This window comes from Mustela putorius, unplaced genomic scaffold, assembly GCF_011764305.1.
Source record: "Mustela putorius furo isolate JIRA1106 unplaced genomic scaffold, ASM1176430v1.1 tig00003944_pilon_pilon_pilon, whole genome shotgun sequence".
Taxonomy (NCBI): Eukaryota; Metazoa; Chordata; class Mammalia; order Carnivora; family Mustelidae; genus Mustela; species Mustela putorius.
The window spans coordinates 4,957,962-4,971,965 of record NW_025422088.1 but is presented as its reverse complement, the minus strand read 5'-3'; the positions used below and the strand labels follow the sequence as shown (position 1 = coordinate 4,971,965).

Genomic DNA, 14,004 nt, shown 5'->3' with positions numbered 1-14,004 from the left:
ACAGCAAGGCAGGCTTATGGATTCTAAGAAATCTTGGAAAATTGGAGCAGGCCATCAATGCAGCCATTAGTTTAAAAAATTTTTCTGTTTTGAGAGGAAGTTCTCAAATAGAAATGTTGTAAGAATACTTAAATAGTAAATTACATGTGTCAAAACATATGATGTTTATCTTGATAGCTGTCATTGCATAGAAACTTTGGTCATTGACCATGCAACCATCCTTACAGTGGCATAGCATAGTGCCTTTGGTTTCTATGTGTGTGGACATCCCTAAGATTTTTTCATTTGAAATTCTATTTTTGCAACCAAATAGAGGAAGAAATGAATTTTAGAATAGCTGAAGTTGCCCCCAGGCTTTCAGTGACCACTGATATATATTTGACGAGTGAACCAAGCGCAGGTACGAGTGTTCCCTGAGTGAAGAACATTATTTTGAAAAAGAATTTACACTGCAATGATGACTGAGCTACAAGCCTTTCAGTATCTGGCTGAGACCAACTATTCTGCTTAGAAGCCTCTATACACTTTAAAATTTGTACCTGAAGGCAAATAATAGTGAACTTGAAAGCCAGAGATTATAGTTTTGAAAGGTACATCAATTCTGAAAATAGAGTGGTTTCACTGAGGTATTCCAGCTGAAAGTTGAATCAAAGGAAAAAAAAAAATGCATCCAGACTTCCTGTTTCTTAGAATAAGGCACTTGTTCTCTTGTTAACTGGCTTACATTATCAGATGTATTGAATACTAAAAATAGAATTACTGAGAGATAGGGATGGGGTCTGCCTTACGTGCTGTAAGGTCACCCTCATCCTTATTTAGTTAATGTTACAGCAATGTTAGAGATCGGCTTCACCTTCTTTCTAGAGGAATCACGAGTGTATTTGACAGAGCCTCTGTTAATGCATTTTGGGAAATACAAAAACGTAATTGATTATCTTTTATCACTTTAAAAGGAAAAAAATGCATTGGAAAGGCAATCAAAAAATGTCATTATGTTACACATTAACGCATGTACTGTTTTATTCACATCTTCAGTTATTTTTAAAGAACAAGAGGAATTCTAAGAAAATACTAAACATTGACCATGATGAGTGACTTTATTGTGTAAATGCAGTTGAGGAAAAATTTGCCTTAATAAAGGGAACTACTGAAGGAGGAATAAGTTATACTACAAATGAAATATGGTGTAGTGTGTTCAGCTCTATTATATAATAACTTCAGTATGAAACTTATAATATCATTAAGGCCGTTCTTCAGAATTTCAACATACATTGTATCCTCAACTTTGTAAGATTTTTAAATAAGTTTATTGTAAAAAAATGTATATTAGTAGCTGTATAGTTCTTAACTGTCAGAATGATTTGCTACAGGGACTAGATCCTATTGCAAGCTGTCAAATTTGTATATTGCTGTAATACCAAACCATAAAATCTTTTGAGCAAAATGGAAAATGTCAGATAGGCATGACTACAAATAATATACTTTCTGAAGGCTGTAGACATCTATAGGAGAAAATGTGTAAATGCATGAAATGTTATCTTGTTACTATGGATTTTCTTTATCTGCTGAAAGAAAACTCGGAGGCAAAAGGAAATTGATTGGAATCTTTAAATTTTTAGTTTTGAACTCATTTTTCCTGGGGACTAATTCTTAAAACATTATTAGATAAGTAGAACTTCATGTAAGTCATGATTTAAGAATATTGTAAGAGTAATCTTATTTTGTAGCTTGCATTGCTGAATGGTTCATTTTTTTCTGATCTTGTCTGTGTGAGTAGTGATTACTGGCAGATCTTTTAATTGAATTAGTGAGCTGATGTTGGGGTTCCAGAGATGGGATCACCCCCTTCACTCCAACATCGACTGGGCCAATTTGAACAAACACATGCCTAACGGAGGCAGCTGCTCTATGGCTCTAAACAAATAACAGAGTTTGGCTGGGTCAACAGTGAATGACAGCAGGGAGGTTCTAATTTTCGAGAGATATAGTCATTATTGTAAAACAGTGGATTCATTATTATTTGTTGTTCTAATATTTTAGTATGAATTAGGTTGTTTATTCCCTCAAAGAGGCATTCTTAAATATCCACAAAAAATAAGTTATTTAACATATAATTCTGGTATATTTTAGGCATATTCTCTCAATTTAGTGATGTCATTTTCTTTTTTTTCTTAAAGATTTTATTTATTTATTTGACAGACAGAGATCACAAGTAGGCAGAGAGGCAGGCAGAGAGAGAGAGGAGGGGAAGCAGACTCCCCACTGAGCAGAGAGCCCGATGCAGGGCTTGATCCCAGGACCCTGAGATCATGACCTGAGCCAAAGGCAGAGGCTCAACCCATTGAGCCACCCAGGTGCCCAGTGATGTCATTTTCTAACATGAGCTCATACATACAGGTATCAGCATAGTTTTAGTCAGTCATAGTTTGGACTTACTGACTTAAATATGAAAGAGTCTTAGCTTTCATCTGTATTACTGTTTGGATCATACAATTCTAAGTCTCTATTACATTGAGATTAAGACTATTTGAGTCCAGTGTCCTCCACTTAGCCATGCTTGCCATGCATATTAACTTCTCTGAACCTCATCTATAAACTGGGGTGGTTGTGAGGATAAAGTAAGAATAATGGAATACTGGAATACAGTTGCCTTCAAAGTAGGTCATTGCTTATGGCTAATGACTCATAAATCTCTGTGAGCTGCCTTTTGACCAATCAGGAACAGAGCAAATAAATATTTCTGCTCTAGAGGGAGTAGATTCCTGGTGATCTCTCATGTTTATTTATTTATTCAATAGATATTTATTTAGGATTTGCTATGTGGTTAGGTGATAGATTTTATTTCATTTCAATTTTTATAGATTTTACAGAATAATAGAAGTCATTGAACATTAGGCAAGCAATTGCAAAGCAGTATGTGAAGATCTATTGTAGTGAAATCTGGAATTCAGTGAAGGACCTTACTAGATTTGAGGTATTAGGGTTGGTAATATAGAGGTGGAGAAAAACTTCCTAAAAGAAGCATTGCTTAGTAATGCTTAATCTGAGACCTGAAAGATGAGAAGAGCTAGCTGGAGGAAGGGTTAGTATGCTTAGTAGCCTAGAAGTGGGAGGAAATTATGAAGTCTAGGAAATGAAATTTCAGTACAGGTGGAGCATGAAGTATAGAGAGGGAAAGGTGAATCTTGAGAGAAGAAGCCTCAGATGAGATAGAACTGTGCTGTCTAGCATGGCAACCACTTATGGCTGTTGAGCACATGAAATGTGGTTAGTGTTATCAAAGAACTGAATTTAAACAATTTGGGGGCTTTTCTTGTTCTCACTCACATCCACATACCTCCCATGCTAGTCCTGCTGATCCTCCAGAAGTTTAGGCCTAACCACAGATATGAGCAATAGCATGCAGGGCCTGTGTAATACCTAGCCTGAAATATGCCTCTGTTGCATGGTCCTCACAGCAGTTCTGCTTCTCCAAGTGAACCCTGACTTAGACACCTCCTAATTAATTTCCACTCCTTTACATGGCTTGAAGCAAGTGGGCAAAGGGCTAATGTTGGCAGGAACTAAAATTTCACACTCCCCTTTTATTGTAAATTTTATTTAATTTTAAATAAGCTAAATTTAAAAACTGGAGGCAGCATAAACACATGAAACACAACTATAATTTTGGTAGGTGCACATTTCAAACACCCTTGAAAATTTAGTATCATAATTGAGATGTGCTATAAGTGCAAATACACAGCAGATTTCAGACTTAGTATGAAGAAAAGAATGCAAAATATCTCATTAATTTTTATATTGGTTACATGTCAAAATGATAATATTTTGGATTTCTTGAGTTAAGATATATTCTTAAAATTAATTTCACCTGATTCCTTCCTTCCCTCCCTTTCTTCTCTTTTTCTCTTTCTTTCTTTCTTAAAGATTTAATTTATTCACTTAAGAGAGAGAAATTAATTTCACCTGATTCCTTCCTTCCCTCCCTTTCTTTCTTCCTTTCTTCTCTTTTTCTCTTTCTTTCTTTCTTAAAGATTTAATTTATTCACTTAAGAGAGAGAGAGAGCAGACACAAGCAGGAGGGACAGATAGAAGCAGCGAGAGAAGCAGACTCCCTGCTGAGCAGGGAGCCTGACACAGGACTCGATCCCAGGACCTGGGGATCATGAGCTGAGCTAAAGGCTGATACTTAACCACTGAGCCACCCAGGTGCCTCCTGATTCTTTTTTTATTATAAAATATACATAACATAAACTTTTCATTTTAATCATTTTTAGGTGTATAGTTCTATGGCATTAAATGTGTTTATATCTCACACCCCTGTATCTTTAGAATTCTTTCATCTTCCTTAAATTAGGCTTACTCATTGAATAATAATTTCCCATTCTTTTTCCCATTCTTTCCTCTCTTACCTGTTTTTTAATGTTGCTCCTATAATAATAAAAATTGCATGTGTGGCTTATATTGTATTTCTAGTGGACAGTGCTATCCTAGAGGATTTTGTATTTAATTATGAAGTATAACAGTAAGATCATATTCATATTTCAGAAGGGCATTTTGCTGCTGGAGTGGAGAATGTATTCAAGAGAGCAGGCCTGGAGTTTCATTGATTTTGGCATGAACCTGGGGATGGAGAGAGGTAAACCCACCAGAGGCAGGGTAAGCTAGGTGTGGAAGAAGCTGGGTTCTGGCATAAGTAGCTCGGGTAGAGGTCATGCTGTGCACAGGGCTTATCACCACAAAGTTTAGGGGGAAGTACATTTGGCACTTAAGTACTTGTAGTTCATCTGGTGTGGCTCAGAAGGGAGATGTGCCAGAATCCCACCTCTTATGGGTATGTAGCTGTTTAACAGCTTGCTCCTAGATTTTTAGGGCTAGAGGCATGTGACAGTCAGTGACTATTACTGGGCAGCCATTCAGGTGGTAGTGAGCAACGGGGCTTTGTCTGGATGTGTATTTGGTTCACGATAATATCGTATCTGCCACTCCAAACTCTTGTTTGAAGTGTAACAGTCAAGCAAGGTGGTATCAGCACCACAAGTTTTATTTAGATTCTCTCTTAGGGCAAGAAGAAGAAACATATTGAAAATGAAAACCAAACCTATAGAAATGAAGTAGTCTGACTTGCAAAAAGGTGAATGAGAAAGAAAGTATAATGTTCTCATGAAAAATAAATGTGTCCTGCAACCAGTAGAAACATAGTCTACTCTAGGATTTGTTGCCAAGATGTGTGGCCACAATGTAAAAAAGGATTTGCTGTAAAAATCACATGGGGTTGCTCAAACCCATGATAAGGTATTTATTTCAGGTTTGCATCTTGTTACAATTTCAGTTAATTTTAGTTTAAAATCATCTTTTCATCAATAGTTTTTGAGATAAAACTGCCTTTAGGATAAAATTTTAAATCATGATTTTTTTCATTCAGAATATAAAATATGTTTTTCTTTCAAAACAAAATATTTTACTTTAAATAAATGATTATTTATTTAAAGTAAAATAAGTAAAAGTAGTCAAATAAATTGACCAGTTTTCATTATAAGGAGTAGTGCTTAAGGTTAATTAACACTTAAACATTATTTTCCTAGAGCCATCTGTTGTTCCTGATTGATTTAAAAATTAATTGGTTTTAAATTAAACACTTTTTCTCTATAGACAAAGCAAGAAAATATTGTGAAATCTTTTCACTAATTTTTTTCAGTAAAAATAATCGTGACACTCTGGCTAGAGAGTAATCTTAATAAACTAATGAGCTTTCTGACCAAAGCCAAGTGAGTCTTCTCTGATTTTTAGAGTGATAAATTGACTCTGTCAAAATTTGCAATCTAGTCTGGTGAAATATTTTACTATGAAAGTTTAATTCTCATTTTTTATTTATGAAACCAGGGTAGTGTCACACTAGCTTATAATATGTTGCCCATTTAGTGTGATTTATTTCAATGAGTGTCACTTGTTGATGTGTTTAGTGATTGTTGACCTATATTTAATTCTAAAACTCTAAGTGGTGTGAAATGAAATAAGTCAGCAGCTATAGTTAAAAAAAAAAAAATCATGACCCACAGATACATTCAGCTGTCTTTTCTTAGTTTTAATGATGTCACAGCTTTATATTTGACAGCTCTTGATTTGGGGGCAATGGAAGAATAATAGATTTCTTTACTGTTGTGGAATCAACTTAGAATAATTTCTACTACAAAGTATATCTTGAAATGTAATAAAATTGTCTTTTATTACATAATTTGGGAATTCCAGCCTGTCTTTTTCAAGGTTTTGAGGAAAATTGTGGAATAAAGAGTTTTCTTTCATTCGTTTATCAATCTTTTAGTCAATAAATACTTATGGAACTGATCATGCATTGCATTTGGTGCTCGATGACAGGGTGCATGAGATGGATAGAGTCATTCCTCTTTTGGGATTTATATTCTGGAAGGATTTAGAAGTAGAACTTCCAAGGATATGGTTTGTTCTTTGGGTCATTTTGAAAGGCAGAAGGAAGGGGCTAGAGTAGAACATTGGTCTAAGGTATTTCTTCACAGAGGGGTTGAAATAGGCTCTTCTATTTTCTAATGTCAGGGTATTTATCTCATGTAGATAATGTCTAACAAATAGATAAAAATATTAAAAATGTATACATCTTTCTGATAGGAAATTAGTTTGAGATAATTTTAGAAATAATAAACATCTTTAAAAGCTTTATTTTAAAATAGTGGCTTGTTATAAAATTTTAGATTAGTCATAGCTCACAGCACAGTGAAATATGAATAATAAAACATTCATAATAATGAAAAATTTTTTTATAATATGGACTGTTTCAAATACCACCATGTCTTAGAATTACTGTTTTTTGTTGTTTTGTTTTTTCCCATTTTATTTCATTTCATTTCTTTTCAGTGTTCCAAAATTCATTGTTTATGCACCACACCCAGTTCTCCATGCAATATGTGCCCTCCATAATACCCCCCACCAGGTTTCACCCAACACCCACTCCTCTCCCCTCCAAAACCCTCAGTCGGTTTCTCAGAGTCCCCAGTCTCTCATAGTTTATCTCCCCCTTTGATTTCCCCCAACTTACTTCTCCTTTCCTTCACCCAGTGTCTTCCATGCTATTCCTTATGCTCCACAAGTAAGTGAAACCATATGATACTTGACTCTCTCTGCTTGACTTCACCCAGCATAATCTCTTCCAGTCATGTATGTTGATACAAAAGTTGGGTATTCATTCTTTCTGATGGAGGTATAATACTCCCTTGTATATATAGACCATATCTTCTTTATCCATTCATCCATTGAAGAGCTCTTGGTTCTTTCTACAGTTTGGTGACTGTGGCCATTGCTGCTACAAACACTGGGGTACAGGTGGCCCTTCTGTTTACTACATCTGTATCTTTGTGGTAAATAACCAGTAGTGCAATTGCAGGGTCATAGGCTAGCTCTATTTTTAATTTTTTGAGGAATCTCCACACTGTTTTCCAAAGGGGTTGCACCAACTTGCATTCCCACCAACAGTGTAAAAGTTTTCCCCTTTCTCCACATCCTCTCCAACACATGTTGTTTACTGTCTTATTAATTTTGGCCATTCTAACTGGTGTCAGGTGGTATCTCAATGTGGTTTTGGTTTGAATCTCCCTGATGGCTAATGATGATGATCATGTTTTCATGTGCCTGTTAGCCATTTGTATGTCTTCTTTGGAGAAGGGTCTTGCTCAATGTCTTCTGCCCATTTTTTTTGACAATGATTATCTGTTTTGTGTATGTTGAGTTTGAGGAGTTCTTTAGAGATCTTGGATATCAACCCTTTGTCTGTAGTGTCATTTGCGAATATCTTCTCCCATTCCGTGGGTTGCCTCTTTGTTTCGTTGACTCTTGCCTTTGCTGTGCAGAAGCTTTTGATCTTGATGAAGTCCCAGAAGTTCATTTTCACTTTTGTTTCCTTGGCCTTTGGAGGCATATCTTGAAAGAAGTTGCTGTGGCTCGTATCAGAGAGGTTACTGCCTATGTTCTCTAGGGTTCTGATGGATTCCTGCCTCATGTTGAGGTCTTTTACCCATTTTGAGTTTATCTTTGTCTATGGTGTAAGAGAATGGTTGAGTTTCATTCTTCTACACATAGCTGCCCAATTTCCCCAGCACCATTTATTGAAGAGACTGTCTTTTTTTCCACTGATATTTTTTCCTCCTTTGTCGAAGATTATTTGACCACAGAGTTGAGGGTCCATATCTGGGCTCTCTACTCTGTTCCAGTGGTCTGTGTGTCTGTTTTGTGCCAGTACCATGCTGTCTTGGTGATCACAGCTTTGTAGTAAAACTTGAATCAGGCAACATGATGCTCCCAGTTTTGTTTTTCTTTTTCAACATTTCCTTAGCAATTTGGGGTCTTTTCTGGTTTCGTTTTTAAAGAATTGAGGGATTTTGTTGTTATTTCTTTTATACTGCACAGTAAAAGGCATGAACTCAGTACTGCTGCAGAAATTCACTTTAAAATTTCTCTGGGAAGAGGCCATTCAGAGAGAATTATCCTTTAGTATTATCCCTTTCCAAATAAGAATTTTAGTGGGCAGTTCAGCTTAGAACTAAGAGGGAAATTAATGACCCAAATGTTTTTAGACACAACAAAAAATTAATATTTCTAACTCTTCAGTACTGTTTCTCTAAGAATCCTTTTTGATAAGGTGAAAATGAAAAAGCCAACAACATGAAAATCACTCCTTTTCCTGGCTGGTCCAATGGTTAATATATGTGCATTTTCAGGCTTCTCAATTTGACAGGGGCAATCACCATTTAATTTCAAAATTCCATTTATCTCAGTGATAGCCTTAGAACTTGCTGAGTCTTCTTTTCCTGTCTGTGACAGCAGTACACATCTCTGCTCTTTGCCACACACTGATTTGGGGCTCCCTGCCCCAGAGTTCTGGCACATGACACCACTGCAGTGTACGTTCTACATAGATAAGGCATGACAGCCTTTTAACCTCAGCTTGCTGTGCATGCAGAGGGTGACAGCCCACCTGCACTGGGGAAAGCAAACAAGCTAGCGTGATGTGTTCATCCTTAATCACATTCTGTTTCTCTCAGAGGTGTTTCAAGAAAATGACAAGCCAAGCTTAGAGTTCAGGTTATCGGCCTGAGACACACAGGTGCAGGGCATCTCTGAAGCCAATAAGTCTAAACTGTATCATTTAGCTCTATTTTTTAATTTAATGTTAGAATTTTAATATATAGATCATGTATGGCTCTTGGTCCTTTCTTTAAGGACTTACTGTTTTAGTTATAAAAGTAATGTGTTTCTCATCAAAGATTACAAAAGTAAGTGTATAAAATACACAAATAAAGGTCGTCTTCAGCTCCATGGCACTTCACAGAAGTGGTGATGTTCCATATATTGAAGTAATGATTCTTGACTTTTTTCTATGGAGAAAACAGCCTGGAAAAATGCAGCATTTTTCCATCCTGTGTTAGCATTAAGAGTGTATTTCAATAGCATACTATGTATATGATAGTCATATATGGACAGAGTCCCAAGCAGACTCCACATTGAGCACAGAGCCCCACGAAGGGCTTGATCCCACAACCCTGAGATCATGACCTGAGTTGAAACCTAGAGTTGGCCAACTTACTGTGCCACCCAACTGCCCCTAATTTCATTTCTTTTAGGTATATTCCTAGGAATAACATTGCTGGGCAAGATGGTAAATTGCATGTTTAACTTAATTTGCCAGACTGTTCTCCAGCATATACATGATAGTCAAACACATGCATGTAAACCTGTTTTATAAAAATATAATTGTTTCATAAAAATGTCAGTCTTAAAGGTAGTTGTGTTGTTCCTTTCCTATGGTCTATGAATCTACCAGTATCCCTAAAATTTCACATGCCTTTGCTTATCTCACCCATTTTGAAAATTTTCAGTCTGCATTTTTTAAGGATATTTTTAAAATTTTTAAATTTTTAAAATTTTTTAATAAACATATAATGTATTATTAGCCCCAGGGGTACAGGTCTATGAATCGCCAGGTTTATCCACTTTACGGCACTTACCATAGCACATACCCTCCCCCAGTGTCCATAACCCGACCACCCTCTCCCGACCTCCCAACCCCCAGCAACCCTCAGTTTGTTTTGTGACATAAAGAGTCTCTTATGGTTTGTCTCCCTCCTGAACCCATCTTGTTTCATGTATTCTTTTCCTACCCCCCCAAAACTCCAACGTTGTGTCTCCACTTCCTCATATGAGGGAGATCATATGATAGTTGTCTTTCTCCGATTGACTTATTTTGCTAAGCATAATACCCTTTAGTTCCATCCATGTCATCACAAATGGCAAGATTTCATTTGTTTTGAAGGCTGCATAGTATTCCAGTGTGTGTGTGTGTGTGTGTGTGTGTGTGTGTGTGTGTGTTTATCTCACATTTTCTTTATCCATTTATCTGTTGATGGACATCTAGGTTCTTTCCACAGTTTGGCTATTGTGGACATGGCTGCTATCATTCGGGTGCATGTGCCCCTTTGGATCACTACATTTGTATCTTTAGGATAAATACCCAGTAGTGCAATAGCTGGGTCATAAGGTAGCTCTATTTTCAACTTTTTGAAAACCTCCATGCTGTTTTCCAGAGTGGTTTCACCAGCTTGCATTCCCACCAACAGCGTAGGAGGGTTCCCCTTTCTCCGAATCCTCACTAGCATCTGTCATTTCCTGACTTGTTAATTTTAGCCATTCTGATTGTGTGAGGTGGTAACTCATTGTGGTTTTGATTTGTGTTTCCCTGATGCTGAGTGATGTGGAGCATTTTTTTCATGTGTCTGTTGGCCATCTGGATGTCTTCTTTGCAGAAATGTCTGCTCATGTCCTTTGCCTATTTCTTAATTGGATTATTTGTTCTTTGGGTGTTGAGTTTGCTAAGCTCTTTTTAGATTTTGGATACTAGTTCTTTATCTGATATGTCATTTGAAAATATCTTCTCCCATTCTGTCAGTTGTCTTTTGGTTTTGTTAACTGTTTACTTTGCTGTGCAAAAGATTCTGATCTTGATAAAATCCCAATAGTTCACTTTTGCCCTTGCTTCCCTTGCCTTTGGCGATGTTCCCCGGAAGACGTTGCTGTGGCTGAGGTTGAAGAGGTTGCTGCCTGTGTTCTCCTCAAGGATTTTGATGGATTCCTTTCTCACATTGACGTCCTTCAACCATTTTGAGTCTATTTTTGTGTGTGTTGTAAGGAAGTGGTCCAGTTTCATTTTTCTGCATGTGGCTGTCCAATTTTCCCAATTTGTTGAAGAGGCTGTCTTTTTTCCATTGGACATTCTTTATTGCTTTGTCGAAGATTCATTGACCATAGAGTTGAGGGTCTATTTCTGGGCTCTCTATTCTGTTCCATTGATCTATGTGTCTGCTTTTGTGCCAGTACCATACTGTCTTGATGAGGACAACTTTGTAATAGAGCTTGAAGTCCAGATTTGTGATGCCACCAACTTTGGCTTTCTTTTTCAATATTTGGGGACTTTTCTGGTTCCATGTAAATTTTAGAATTATTTGTTCCATTACTTTGAAGAAGATGGATGGTACTTTGATAGGGATTGCATTACATGTGTAGATTGCTTTAGGTAGCATCAACATTTTCACAATATTTGTTCTTCCAATCCATGAGCATAGAACATTTTTCCATTTCTTTGTGTCTTCCTCAATTTCTTTCATGAGTACTTTATAGTTTTCTGAGTATAGATTCTTTGCCTCTTTGGTTAGGTTTATTCCTAGGTATCTTATGGTTTGGGGTGCAAATGTAAATGGGATTGACTCCTTAATTTCTCTTTCTTCAGTCTTTTTGTTGGTGTAAAGAAATGCAACTGATTTCTGTGCATTGATTTTATATCCTGACACTTTACTCAATTCCTGTACGAGTTCTAGCAGTTTTGGAGTGGAGTCTTTTGGGTTTTCCACATATAGTATCACATCATTTGCAAAGAGTGATAGTTTGACTTCTTTGCTGATTTGGGTACCTTTAATTTCTTTTTGTTGTTTGATTGCTGAGGCTGGGATTTCTAGTACTATGTTGAATAGCAGTGGTGATAACGGACATCCCTGCCATGTTCCTGACCTTAGTGGAAAAGCTCTCAGTTTTTCTCCATTGAGAATGATATTTGTGGTGGGTTTTTCATAGATGGCTTTGATAATATTGAGGTATGTGCCCTCTATCTCTGCACTTTGAAGAGTTTTGATCAGGAAGGGATGCTGTACTTTGTCAAATGCTTTTTCAGCATCTATTGAGAGTATCATATAGTTCTTGTTCTTTCTTTTATTAATGTATTATATCAAAGTGATTGATTTGCAGATGTTGAACCAACCTTGCAGCCCTGGAATAAATCCCACCTGATCGTGGTGAATAATCCTTTCAATGTACTGTTGGATCCTATTGGCTAGTATTTGGGTGAGAATTTTCTCATTGTGTTCATCAAGGATATTGGTCTGTAATTCTCTTTTCTGATGGGATCCTTGTCTGGTTTTGGGATCAAGGTAGTGCTGGCCTCATAAAATGAGTTTGGAAGTTTTCCTTCCATTTCTATTTTTTGGAACAGTTTCAGGAGAATAGGAATTAGTTCTTCTTTAAATGTTTGGTAGAATTCCCCTAGGAAGCTGTCTGGCCCTGGGCTTTTGTTTGTTTGGAGATTTTTGATAACTGTTTCAATCTCCTTACTGGTTGTGGGTCAGGTTTTCTATTCAGGTTCAGCTTCAGGTTTCTATTCAGGTTCTATACTGTTCAGGTTTTCTATTTCTTCCTGGTTTAGTTGTGGGAGTTTATACGTCTTTAGGAATGCATCCATTTCTTACAGATTGCCGAATTTGTTGGCGTAGAGTTGCTTATAGTATATTCTTATAATTGATTGTATTTCTTTGGTGGTGGTTGTGATCTCTCCTCTTTTATTCATGATTTTATGTATTTGGGTCCTTTCTCTTTTCTTTTTGGTAAGTCTGGCCAGGGGTTTATCAATCTTATTCTTTCAAAGAGCCAGCTCCTAGTTTTGTTGATTTGTTCTATTGTTTTTTAGGTTTTTTAAAATTCATTTGTTTTTTGTTTGTTTGTGGTTTTTTTTTTTTTTTTTTTTTGGTTTCTATTTTGTTTTTCTGCTTGGATCTTTATTATTTGTCTTCTCCTGCTGTGTTTAGGCTTTCTTTCTTGTTCTTTCTCCAGCTCATTTAGGTGTAGGGTTAGTTTGTGTATTTGAGACCTTTCTTATTTCTGGAGAAAGGCTTGTATCACTATTTATTTTCCTCTCAGGACTGCATTTGCTCTGTCCCACAGATTTTGAACTGTTATGTTTTCATTATCATTTGTTTCCATGAATTTTTTTCAATTCTTCTTTAATTTCCTGGTTGACCCATTCATTCTTTAGAAGGATGCTGTTTAGTCTCCATGTATTTGGGTTCTTTTCAAATTTCCTCTTGTGATTCAGTTCTAGCTTAAGAGCATTGTGGTCTGAAAATATGCAGGGAATGATCCCAATATTTTGATACTGGTTGACCAGTTGACCCAGGATGTGATCTATTCTGGAGAATGTTCCATGTGCACTAGAGAAGAATGTGTATTCTGTTGCTTTGGGATGGAATGTTCTGAATATTTCTGTGATGTCCATCTGGTTCAGTGTGTCATTTAAGGTCTTATTTCCTTGTTGATCTTTTGCTTGGATGATCTGTCCATTTCAGTGAGGGGGGTGGTAAATTCTCCTACTATTATTGTATTATTGTCGATGTGTCTCTTTGATTTTGTTATTAATTGGTTTATATAGTTGGCTGCTCCCATGTTAGGGGAATAGATATTTAAAATTGTTAGATCTTCTTGTTGGACAGATCCTTTGATTATGATATAATGTCCTTCCTCATTTCTTATTATGATCTTTGGCTTAAAGTCTAGTTGTTCTGATAAAAGGTTTGCCACCCCAGCTTTTTTCTGATGTCCATTAGCATGGTAAATTGTTTTCCACCCCTTCACTTTAATTCTGGAGTTGTCTTCAGGTCTAAAATG

At 36.5% G+C, this 14,004-nt stretch overlaps 1 protein-coding gene across 14 annotated transcripts in view; it reads left to right on the top strand.

The window, feature by feature from the left end:
• KDM4C (lysine demethylase 4C) overlaps positions 1 to 14,004 on the top strand; it is a 510,087-nt gene that overhangs the window by 351,530 nt on the left and 144,553 nt on the right. The gene's annotated exons all lie outside the window — the stretch shown is intronic.